This window comes from Triticum dicoccoides, chromosome 1A, assembly GCF_002162155.2.
Source record: "Triticum dicoccoides isolate Atlit2015 ecotype Zavitan chromosome 1A, WEW_v2.0, whole genome shotgun sequence".
Taxonomy (NCBI): Eukaryota; Viridiplantae; Streptophyta; class Magnoliopsida; order Poales; family Poaceae; genus Triticum; species Triticum dicoccoides.
The window spans coordinates 512,364,326-512,375,594 of NC_041380.1; positions in this window are offsets into that span (position 1 = coordinate 512,364,326).

Below are 11,269 nucleotides of genomic sequence, written 5' to 3' on the forward strand. Positions count from 1 at the left end.
ACAGGACCCCATGGTGTTGTCTCTGGATGAACAGGACCCCGATCGATCGAGCGAGTTGGGGCTGGATGAACAGGACCCCGTGGAGGGCTGGATGAACAGGACCACCCCATGGAGGGCTGGATGAACAGTAGATGGTGGAGGGCAGGATGAACAGTAGCCCGTGGAGGGGTGGTTGAACAGGAGCCCGTGGAGAGGGCTGGTTGAACAGTAGCCGGTGGAGTAGCGCGCGGTGGAGGCTGGATGAACAGGAGCCCGTGGATGAACAGTCGCAGGTGAAGGCTGGAGGAGGTCGACGGTGGATGAACAGTAGCTCGTGGAGGCTGGAGGGGGTCGACGATGAAGATGAACGGTATCCCGTGGAGTCCCGTTATGCGGTACGCCACACCCCTCCCGATGAACAGGACCCCGTTTCGACCGTAGCGCTCCAATACAAGTCCGTTTCCTCCGTTTTGCGGTATGCCACACCCCTCCCGATGAACAGGACCCCCGTTTCGACTGTAGGAGGTCCGTTTCCTCCGTTTTGCGGTACACCAGACCCCTCCCGATCAACAGGACCCCGTTCCGAACGTAGGAGGGTCCGTTTCCTCCGTTGTGCAGTACGCCGGGCCTCGTTTCCATCGCCTGTTCCGTCCAAGCCCTCCCGATGAACACGACCACACATTTCGTTCCGACCCAGCCGGTTGGCTCCCAAGCGTTCTGTTGCCTCCTGATGAACACAACGCATTCCGTTGCCTCCCCATGAACACGACGCATTTCGTTACCTCCCCATGAACACGAAGCATTCCGTTGCCTCCCCATGAACACGACGCATTCCGTTGCCTCCCCATGAACACGACGCATTTTGTTGCCTCCCCATGAACACGACGACGACGTTGTTTCTCCGTTCCGACCCAGCCATGTACACGAGCCCTGGCCGTACGTATGCGCGAGTAGGCGTTCAAGACCCCGCCCGTATGTACACATACGTGGCCGTATTTTCTTTTTGCACCCTGGCCGCTGTACGTACGTGTACATGCTATGTGCGCGTCTCTACTATGACACGTGCGCGCCTCTACTATGACGGGCGCGCCTCTACATCGACCAGTATGTACGTACACGTTTGCGACCAGAATGACAATGCTACGTACGCTTCGACCAGGTGGGTCCCGACTGTCAGGCACTTCCTTGCCTGCGAAGATGTAGTTGGTGGGTCCCAGCAGTCAGGGGGCGAATCATTTTTTTAGCCCGGACGCACTTCCTTGCGTGCGAAGATGTAGCTGGTGGGTCCCAGCAGTCAGGGGGGAATGTTTTTTTCGCGAAATAAAGTGGCCCGTTCGGTGGGTCCCAGCTGTCAGGTGGAGGAATCATTATTTTTCGCGTAATAAGGAGGCACTTCCTTCCTGTGGCCGTGGACCCAGCTGTCAGCCACTCCACGTACAGTCCACGTCCAATGGAAGTCATTCCTTGACCACATTGACCACGCCGCGCCGAGAGCACCAGAGCGGTGGACGACGGCGAGGCCTAGGAAGGGGACGACACAAAGGCAGGGAAGACTCGGCAGTTGTTTCCCACGCGGAGGGGAGTACAACTGTACGAGGGTTTACTGGTTCGTCTGCCGTCGCCGGAGAATAACAGCAGGTGTGGGTGAGTAGAGGGATGGCTAGGCCAGCGATGGGAGTACGGTCAGGCGGTGAGGCCTGCGAGGGAGCACAGCCGGCCGCGAGGAGGAGGGAGTAGGCAGTCCCGCCAGCGCTTGTTTGAGCGGCTGGAGCAGGAAGAGCAGAGATTGAAGAAGCACGACGGCCGTTGGATGGACATCCAACAGTCAATGCTTGTGCGTCAACCTTTTTTTAGGAAAGCCTCAAATCTGTGGAAAACAACATACAACCCATCTGCCATTATTTCTAATAATTTACAGCCCATTTGCTAATTCTTAAGGTTTTTTTTGGAGCCCATATTCTTTTTGTTAACATTACAGCCCATATTGTGGCAAAGGTTAAAAAATTATACGAAATTTTGCATATTTCGGTGCGGTCCGAACTGTTTTTAATCCCGAAATTTCGACTCACATTCAAACTGATTTTAAAAATAAATGTATATCAATATAAAACCCAACAAATTCTCCAGGCATAAAAATTAATGTAATTTAAAATCTTGAAATGAAAAAAAGATATTTGAAACTAATTGCCGGTTTGATGTGTTTTAAAAATGTACAACCCATTTCTCATTACTGATGGGCCATTTTCTCGGCCAGCCGAATGAAAGCTCTCCTCGTCTTGAAAGATTTGCAGCCCAACAGGCCTGACAAAGCGACTTACTTGGCAAATCACAAAAAAACTGGGTTGTGGCAGTGGACCCAGCTGTCAGCCTCTCCACGTACGTACTCTTCCAATGGAAGTCGTTCCTTGACCACGTTGACCATGTCACACGGAGAGCACCACGGCGGTGGACGACGGCGAGGCCTAGGAAGGGGACAACACGGAAGTGGAAGCCCGCGCGGAGAGGACTACGAGGGTTCACTGGTTCGGCTGCGGTGTGAGGCTGCCGTCGCCGCAGGGCCTGGCCAGCGGTGGGAATAGTAGGGGCGGTGAGGCCTGTGCGGGAGCATAGCCGGCCACGGAGGCAGGAGCATGCGGCATGACCGGCGCTGCTTTGGGCGGCTGGAGCAACAAGACCAGAGGTTGAAGAAGCACTACGGCCGTTGGATGGACATCGTACGGTCACCGAAGCTAGAATCGTTCATATTGACTAAGTTGACAAAGCCATTCATCCCTGTCAACTTAGTAGGCCCACAAGTCAACCTCCCAGCAAGGTGGGTCCCAACTAGCCGGGGGAGTATTCATTTTTTGTGCGTAATAAGGAGGCACTTCCGGTGGGTCCGAGCTGACAGCGAGGGGGGGACGTTTTTTAGCAAAATACAGTGGCCCGTCTGGTGGGTCCCATCAGTCAGGGGGAAACGATTTTTTTCGCAAAATACTGGTGGCCCGTCCGGTGGGTCCCCGCTGTCAGGTGGAGGAATAATTATTTTACACGTAATAAGGAGGCACTTCCTTGCTGCGGCTGTGGACCCAGCTGTCAGCCTCTCCACATACATTCCACGTCTGATGGAAGCCGTTCCTTGACCACGTTGACCACGCCACGCCGAGAGCACCAGGGCGGTGGACGACGGCGAGGCCTAGGAAGGGGACGACGCGGAGCCGGGGAAGACGCGGCAGTGGATGCCCACGTGTAGAGGAGTACGAGGGTTCACTGGTTCGCTGCGGTGTGAGGTTGTCGTCGCCGCAGAATAACAGGGGGTGTGGGTGCGTAGAGGGATGGCCTGGCCAGCGGTTGGAGTAGTAGGGGGCGGTGAGGCCTCCGCCGCATCGCAGCCGGCCACTGGAGGCAGGAGCATGAGGCACGACCGACACTGGTTTGGGCGACTGGAGCAAGAAGACCAGAGGTTAAAGAAGCACTACGGCCGTTGGATGGACATCGTACGGTCACTGGAGCTAGAATCATGCATATTGACTAAGTTGACAAAGCCCTCCGTCCCCGTCAACTTAGTAGGCCCACAAGTCAGCCTGCCACTAAGGTGGGTCCCAGCTAGCAGGGGGTATTTATTTTTTTGTGTGTAATAAGGAGGCACTTCTAGTGGGTCCGAGCTGACAGCAGGGGGAACGTTATTTTCGCGAAATACGGTGGCCCGTCGGGTGGGTCCCAGCTGTCAGGGGCAAACGTTTATTTCGTGATATACTGGTGGGCGTCAGGTGGGTCCCTGCTGTGAGGTGGAGGAATAATTATTTTCCACGTAATAAGGAGGCACTTACTTGCGGCTGCCGTGGACCCAGCTGTCAGCCTCTCCACGTACAGTATTCTTCCAATGGAATTCGATCGTTGACCACATTGACCACGCCGCGCCAACAGCACCACGGCGGTGGACGACGGCGAGGCCTAGGAAGGGGATGACGCGGAGCCGGGGAAGACGCGACAATGGATGCCCACGCGGAGAGGAGTACGAGGGTTCACTGGTTCGGCTGCGCTGCCGTCGCCGCAGAATAACAGGGGGTGTGGGTGAGTGGAGTGGAGGGATGGCCTGGCCAGCGGTGGGAGTAGTATGGGGGCGGTGAGGCCTCTGCGGCAGCACAGCCGGCCACGGGAGGCAGGAGCAGGCGGCACGACCGGCGCTGCTTTGGGCGGCTGGAGCAAGAAGAACAGAGGTTGAAGAAGCACTACGGCCGTTGGATGGACATCGTACGGTCAGTGAGCTAGAATCGTGCATATTGACTAAGTTGACAAAGCCCTTCGTCCCCGTCAACTTAGTTGGCCCACTATACTGGGTCCCAGCTAGCAGGGGGATTATTCATTTTTTTGTGCGTAATAAGGAGGCACTTCCTTGTGTGCGAAGATATAGCTGGTGGGTCCGAGCTGTCAGCGGTGGTAACGTTTTTTTCGCGAAATACAAAGGCCGTTTCGGTGGGTCCCAGATGTCAGCTGGAGGAAATCATTATTTTGCGTGTAATAAGGAGACATTTCCTTGCGTGCGGCCGTGGACCCAGCCGTCAGCCTCTCCACGTACAGTCCACTTCAGATGCATGTCGGTCGTTGACCAAGCTGACCACGCCACACCGAGAGCACCAGGGCGGTGGATGACAGAGAGGCCTAGGAAGGGAACGACACGGAGGCAGGGAAGACTCGGCCGTTGTTTTTGTTTCCCACGCGGAGGGGAGTACGACTGTACGAGGGTTTACTGGTTCGTCTGTCGTCGCTAGAGAATAACAACAGGTGTGGGTGAGTAGAGGGATGGCTAGGCCAGCGATGGGAGTACGGTGGGGCGGTGAGGCCTGCGCGGCAGCACAGCCGGCCGCGGGGAGGAGGGAGCAGGCAGTCCCGCCGGCGCTTGTTTGAGCGGCTGGAGCAGGAAGAGCAGAGATTGAAGAAGCACGACGGCCGTTTGATGGACATCCAACAATATACAGGCCATCTGTCGAAAGCCTCAAATCTGTGGAAAACAGCATACAACCCATCTGCCATTATTTCAAATAATTTACAGCCCATTTTCTAATTCTTACTGGTTTTTTGGAGCCCATATTCTTTATGTTAGCATTACAGCCCATATTGTGGCCATGGTTAAAAAATTATACGAAATTTTGCATATGTTGGTGCGGTCTGAACTGTTTTTAATCCCGAAATTTCGAGCCACATTCAGACTGATTTTAAAAATAAATGTATATCAATATAAAATCCAATAAATTGTCCACCCATAAAAATTAATGCAATTTAAAATCTCGAAATGAAAAAAAGATATTTGAAAATAATTGCTGGTTTGATGTGTTTTAAAAATATACAACCGATTTCTCATTACTGATAGGACATTTTCTCGGCCAGCCGAATGAAGCTCTCCTCGTCTTGAAAGATTTGCAGCCCAGCAGGCCTAATAAAAGCGACTTACTTGACAAATCACAAAAGAACTGGGCTAGCCATTTTCAGAAAGAAAAAAAACTACTGGGCTGGTCTGTGGTGAACAAAAAAGAAAAGGCTGTCTAGACAGGCCAGAGTGTCCCGCACAGCCCAGTTGACACCCTGCTTCCGTCTCAAAAACAAATTAGATAAATGTCACTTCAATTATGGCGATTCATAAAAATGCCACTGCAATTTCCAAACTTTGAAAAATGCCACTCAATTTTTGCAAACTTTGAAAACGCCACTGCAGTTTGCAAACTTTGAAAAACGCCACTCTAGACTTCAAAAAATGCCACTAGAAATGGCATGAAATGGCATTTTTCAAAGTTTGGAAATTGCAGTGGCATTTCTCGGATACACCATATTTGGAGTGGCATTTATCAAATTAACCCAAAACAAAAATAATTGGGCGAGCTGCTGGGTCCCTAGTGTCAGCCGCTCGTTGTGCAATTCTCTCGTTTATTGACTACGTTGACAATGGCATGGGACCCAGATGTCAGAAATCCACTAGGAGGAGCCATTTTTTATTGGCTTGAAATAAGGAGGCACTTGCTTGCGTACTGCCATGACCTTGGCGGGTCCTTGCTGTCATCCTCTCCACGTACAGTACCAGTTAGTCGTGCTTCGAAACTGATCAGCACGCCATTAAAAAACAAAGGTCGATAACTAATGCGGCACCTCGGGCCAACGCGGCCAGATCGCATTTTGCACGAGAAATTACACACCATATTTCGTTGACATGTGGTCCAGTTCCAACATATCAGTGAGACGACGACGAGTAGTAGGAGTATTTCCAAACGGACGTGTAGGCCGGGGCGCCTCTTCGTGAACCGTGGCAAACTCGCAACCGTCCACCGACTCTTCGCTTTTCCCTCTCGATTTGGAACTACTGTCGCACGCTCTTCCTCTCCCTCCTTCATTTTCCTTCAGCCCTTCACCCTTTCTTCTGCCATTGTTCGATCGTCTTCCCCATGGAGGGAACAGGCCGGAAACGACCCCATTATTCTTGCCCCGATCTGAAAGATGACGTGGTGGAGGAACTCATTGATCCGTGCGACGTCATCACCTCGGCTAGCATGGTAGGTTCGTTCAAGCCCATTCTCGACTCAACTAATAACATCATTACAAAGAACCCAAGAGTCAAGGAGTGGTTTGATCTCCCCTATCTTCTTCGCCGTGACCCTGATGACTGGCGCCGACACGATGGAGGCCTCGCTCTGTGCCAGTTGATGCCGCTTGATAATGATGCATATGATGTTAAGATGCCATCGCTTGAGGGCAAGGCTTGGGCGGGCGCAAATGGAGATTGGGTTGTTTACATTGGGTCCTACTGCGAGTGGGAACTTGTGAATGTGTACACTCGTCACCGGGTTCCACTTCCAAAAATCTCAGCACACTGCCCAGAGGTTGAGCACACCGGTAATGTACGCACATTAAAATACGGTCATGGTGACTGTCTTCTACGGAAGATAGCAATTTGTCGAGTTCCCAACAGCTCTTGGAATTACAACAACTATCAAGTTGTTGCTATCTTCGACAAGCTTGTTGCCGTCCTTCGTGGTTCGACTCGATGGATATTGCTCAAAAATCAGTTTCTGTACACGGATGAGTACTGTGATGCAATTCAATATGAGGGCCTTGTGTTTGCTGCCACCACTCGTGACACTGTTTTTGCATGGCATCCTAGTAGTTTCGGTAAGTTTGTCTTCCACCGTAATTATAATTGTTTCATCCACATGCATGCGGGTTAGCAAGTTTCCCTTTACTAATTAACCTTCTTCTTGTGTTTCCAAGGTCCTATGAACATCCCACCACCTATACTTGAAAAATTTTATAAGCAAGGGGGAGATGCCGATGGTGATGATCACGAGCATGAGGACGAGCAGCGCCCATATACTCTGTGGCGCCTGGCAACTAATTCCGATGGATCACCTCTTTTTGTGTGTATACAGCCCACTGATGATGTTACTGCTAAGGAAGCAGGTGTCTCCCATGGTCGCACTCTCCGGACCTATTCCAACACCCGTTGCATGGTATTCGGGATGGATACTAGTGTGCTAGCGCCAACTCCTTCTCCCTGGCACAGAATTGATAGTCTTGGAGAAAACTCGCTCTTCCTTGGACAAAACTATCCGATGAAGGTGAAAGGCGATCCAATTGTTGTTGACACATTTATGAGAAGCAACTGTGTGTATACCTCAGACATTTGGGTGGTTCCCTACCCTGGTACTGATATAGTAGGCCGCTTCAGCCTGGATGATCGGTCCTGCGTTGGTCTCAAGATCGACAACGGATGGCCCGTCCTAGAGAATCACTTGTGGTTCAAAGCAAGCGTTTCCAACGCCGCGGAATGGTTGAGTTGAAGTTCGTTTCATCGCTTGTTATTTGTTGTGTGGTGAAAACTTTAGTATTTATAATGTATTCTCGTTGTCGATGTGGGTTGATGACCTATTGTATGTAATAAAATGATATGCGTGTGATAAACTTACTAAATTTATGAATGGCTTTCGAGTCGCTTCTCTGAGTGAGTGGTGCGACGAGGCAAAAAAATATTTTCTGAATACTTAATTGTACATGCATTGCAACAGGTTATCGGATGAGGCCAATCAACAATAGTAGTACACTATTTGTACTAGCTTCACATGCTTCGCGCGTCGGGCGGGTGTTTTTACTGTAGCCATATGTTAATGTGTTCGCTGTACGTAACCAGCACCTTGAATCCTCGATACTGGTACTATATAGTAGGAGTAAGTAGTAGGAGTAGTAGGGTGGCATGGGCCAGAACAAGCATTCACGCCCAGGAGTACGACACACGCCACCACCACGACATCCATCTGACACCATATTATTTCTTGGAGTCCGTGCTAGAGCAATCTCTTCAACCTCGTCGTTTCTCTAACTTCAGCCATCGCGCGGCGGGCGAGGTGGGGGTTTGCCGATATTCAGTTTCCTTAACTGCGGTCCCACTTGTAAGGCCAACTCCAACGCACGACCCAAACGCACCTCCGTTTTGCACGAACTCCAATGATAATTTTGACTAGAAAAGCAAGACCAAAGAAAACAAGAACCATAAGAATACATTTTACTACTCCTGTAAGTTGGATTAGTGCCTTCTCGATGCATTCATTGTTGATCTGCGGAGGCTTGATCTTGCGTGCTTCTTTCTTCTTTGAGTGTAAAGAAGTAGATGTTGCTTCCTCGCATCTAGTCTCATGTCTAGCCTCTATTCTAGTAGGAGTATCAACAAGTGCACTAATCTCATCTGAGAGCATAACCGAAGATTTGGTCGGGTTCTTCCTCCTTTTGCCGACACATGGGACATCCAGCATCCAGGTCGTGTCATGAAAGAAAATAGAGTGGTAGTTGACGCCACGAGATGTGCATCTTGGGTTAAACTGTAAATAGAATCTTACTACTCTTGAGTAACTCCAAAAGCGGCCACCGAAGATCTTTATTGGATTTGTTTTTCATCACCAACACATCTAGGTGAAAGATGTGCAGGTTCAGTGGGTCCTCTTGCGTTTTCACTGACATGTGGGGCCGCATGTGAGCAAACAGATGATGGGCTCCGCGCGTCCGCTGGCTGGCTGAGAAGAGAGATAGAGGAGGGCTGAGCACAGACTGCAGGAAATTTGTTCTATGTACCTCGATATAGGCTCGATATAGTGGGGTGGCATGGGCCATAACTAGCATTCACGTCTAGCAGTACGGCACACGCCACCCACACGAGTCCCATACGACACCAATATTCTTGGAGTCCGTGCTATAACCATCTCTTCTCCCTCCTGTTTTCTCAGCCATCTCGCGGTGGGCGGGTTGGGGGTTTGCCGATAGTCGGTTTGCTCAACTGCGGTCTCACTTGTAAGTGAAAATGCAACACCGCACGCATTCCCGCTTGAGCGGCGTGCCGGACCAACCGTGTGGGGGTGCTACGCGAACACAGCAGGCTTTTCATTTTGAACTCATAACTTGTAAAATTTGGTTCTGCTCCATGGCGCGACCGATAGATAGAAAATAACGATTTTGCCTAGAGTAATGAGAAGTTTGGTTCTGGCGCCGTTCATGCATGGAGTACGTACGAAAATTATGAAGTTGACGCGAAAGGTAAGATAATTACTGTAGTATCATATACTACTACATGGATTTGACGGAAAGATAAAAAATACATACGGATCCATCAACGTTCAATGAGATCCTCATGCCCTAGTGCGCCGGGTCACCAACCGACGTGTGAGGAGCAGCGGCGTTGGCGGCGAGCTCAACGTGCTTCTGAACAGTGCCGTCCAAGGTTGCCCTGTGCTCCAAGAAGGCCAGCGTCCTATTGTCCTCCTCTTGCATGTAGTAGTCCTTGTGGATGATTTGCGCGTAGACGTGGGTGATTATGTCGATGGTGTCTTGCTGCGCCAGGCACTACGCGGCGAGCGCGACCTCGAGGTGGACATTCTCCGGCGCGACGGCGAGCAGTCGCAGGGCCACTAGTGCGTCGAAGAGGTTGTTACCATAGTGGCCATTGAGGGTGGCGGGCATCATAGAGCCTGGCGCGTCGGCTGGAGGCTTACATCAAAGTCGTCCGCAAGCTTCTTGACGACGGTGAACTTGTCGAGGAAACCGACGAGGACCTCGTCGAACAAGGAGACGAAGCTATCGTCCAAGCGGCCCCTCGCCCTGGCGGCCTCAAGCAATACTACCTGGAGATGTTCCTCGGTGCTGGGCCGCAGGCTGGCATCGTGGACCATCTGGCACAGCCGGCTGATGCTCGCGCTCATCGCCTCCATAGCTTCTAGTCAACTGATCTTGCGATTCGAGTGATCACTCATCCCTAGGTTAGCATGCATAGGTGCGTAGGATTTCGTACTACTCCTCGGCCCTCTACTGCACCTGCCTTTGGCTGTATGATAGGTGGGCAAGCCACCCCCTGGGGCCACGTGTCATTCACCCAAAGGCAGTTCCTCACAGTGAATATCCGTTGGTCAAATTATTACGTGCTGCTTCTCACAGTGAAGTGACAAGACCCTGCGCCGGAGATGACACCTGAGTATAGGCGCCATGTTCGGCATACCATAGTCAGCCTCACCGTCTGCAGTCACTATCATCATGGCTGTAGAGCTAGCCTGCTTACAACTAGCCCTGTTCGACATAATTTCCCGTGCGTAGATGCCTGTGCATTGCACGGAACACCGAGATTGGGGGTGGATGGCTCCGGCAGCGGCCATCGCGCCAGATTTTTCCACGGCCTTCTACTCCTAGATGTGGTGGGGAGGAGATGAGGCTGATTGTGAGAGACAAGGAGTTGTTTGTAAATAGGGAACAAGTGCGGGCATCTTTTTGCAAAAATCGAGAAGCTTGGTTTGTATGCGTCAGATCTAGATCCGACGGCTATTGGTGAAAGATGGGAGGCACAACATCATCACCAACTCAGGACCTGTTTGATTCGCAGGATTTTGAAAACGCAGGAATATGACACAGCAATATTACAAGTTTCAAACTGATATTACAAATGTTAGGGGTAATGCTGCACCTACGAAGAGGGAATTACTAGGAAGTTTACGTAAGAACTTCCGTTACTTTAGGTGGATGCAGCATTATCGTACAAACTAAAATCCACCGCCCTGACAAGTCACTAATGGGCAAATAAGTTTTCGAGTCTCTGGCCACTTGATGTTTCAAAAACAAATTCAGCTTCTGTGGAGAAATGAGCTCCACCGTGTACCCGCGCGGGTGTGTCTGGGCACGAAGCGTGAGTACGTGCACGGTGCACCTATTCTCTTCTTGTATACGTGCACCACCTACGTGGGGTTGTTTGAGAGAGATACAAACCTAGAGAGATATAGTGTGTGGGTGCTTGAGA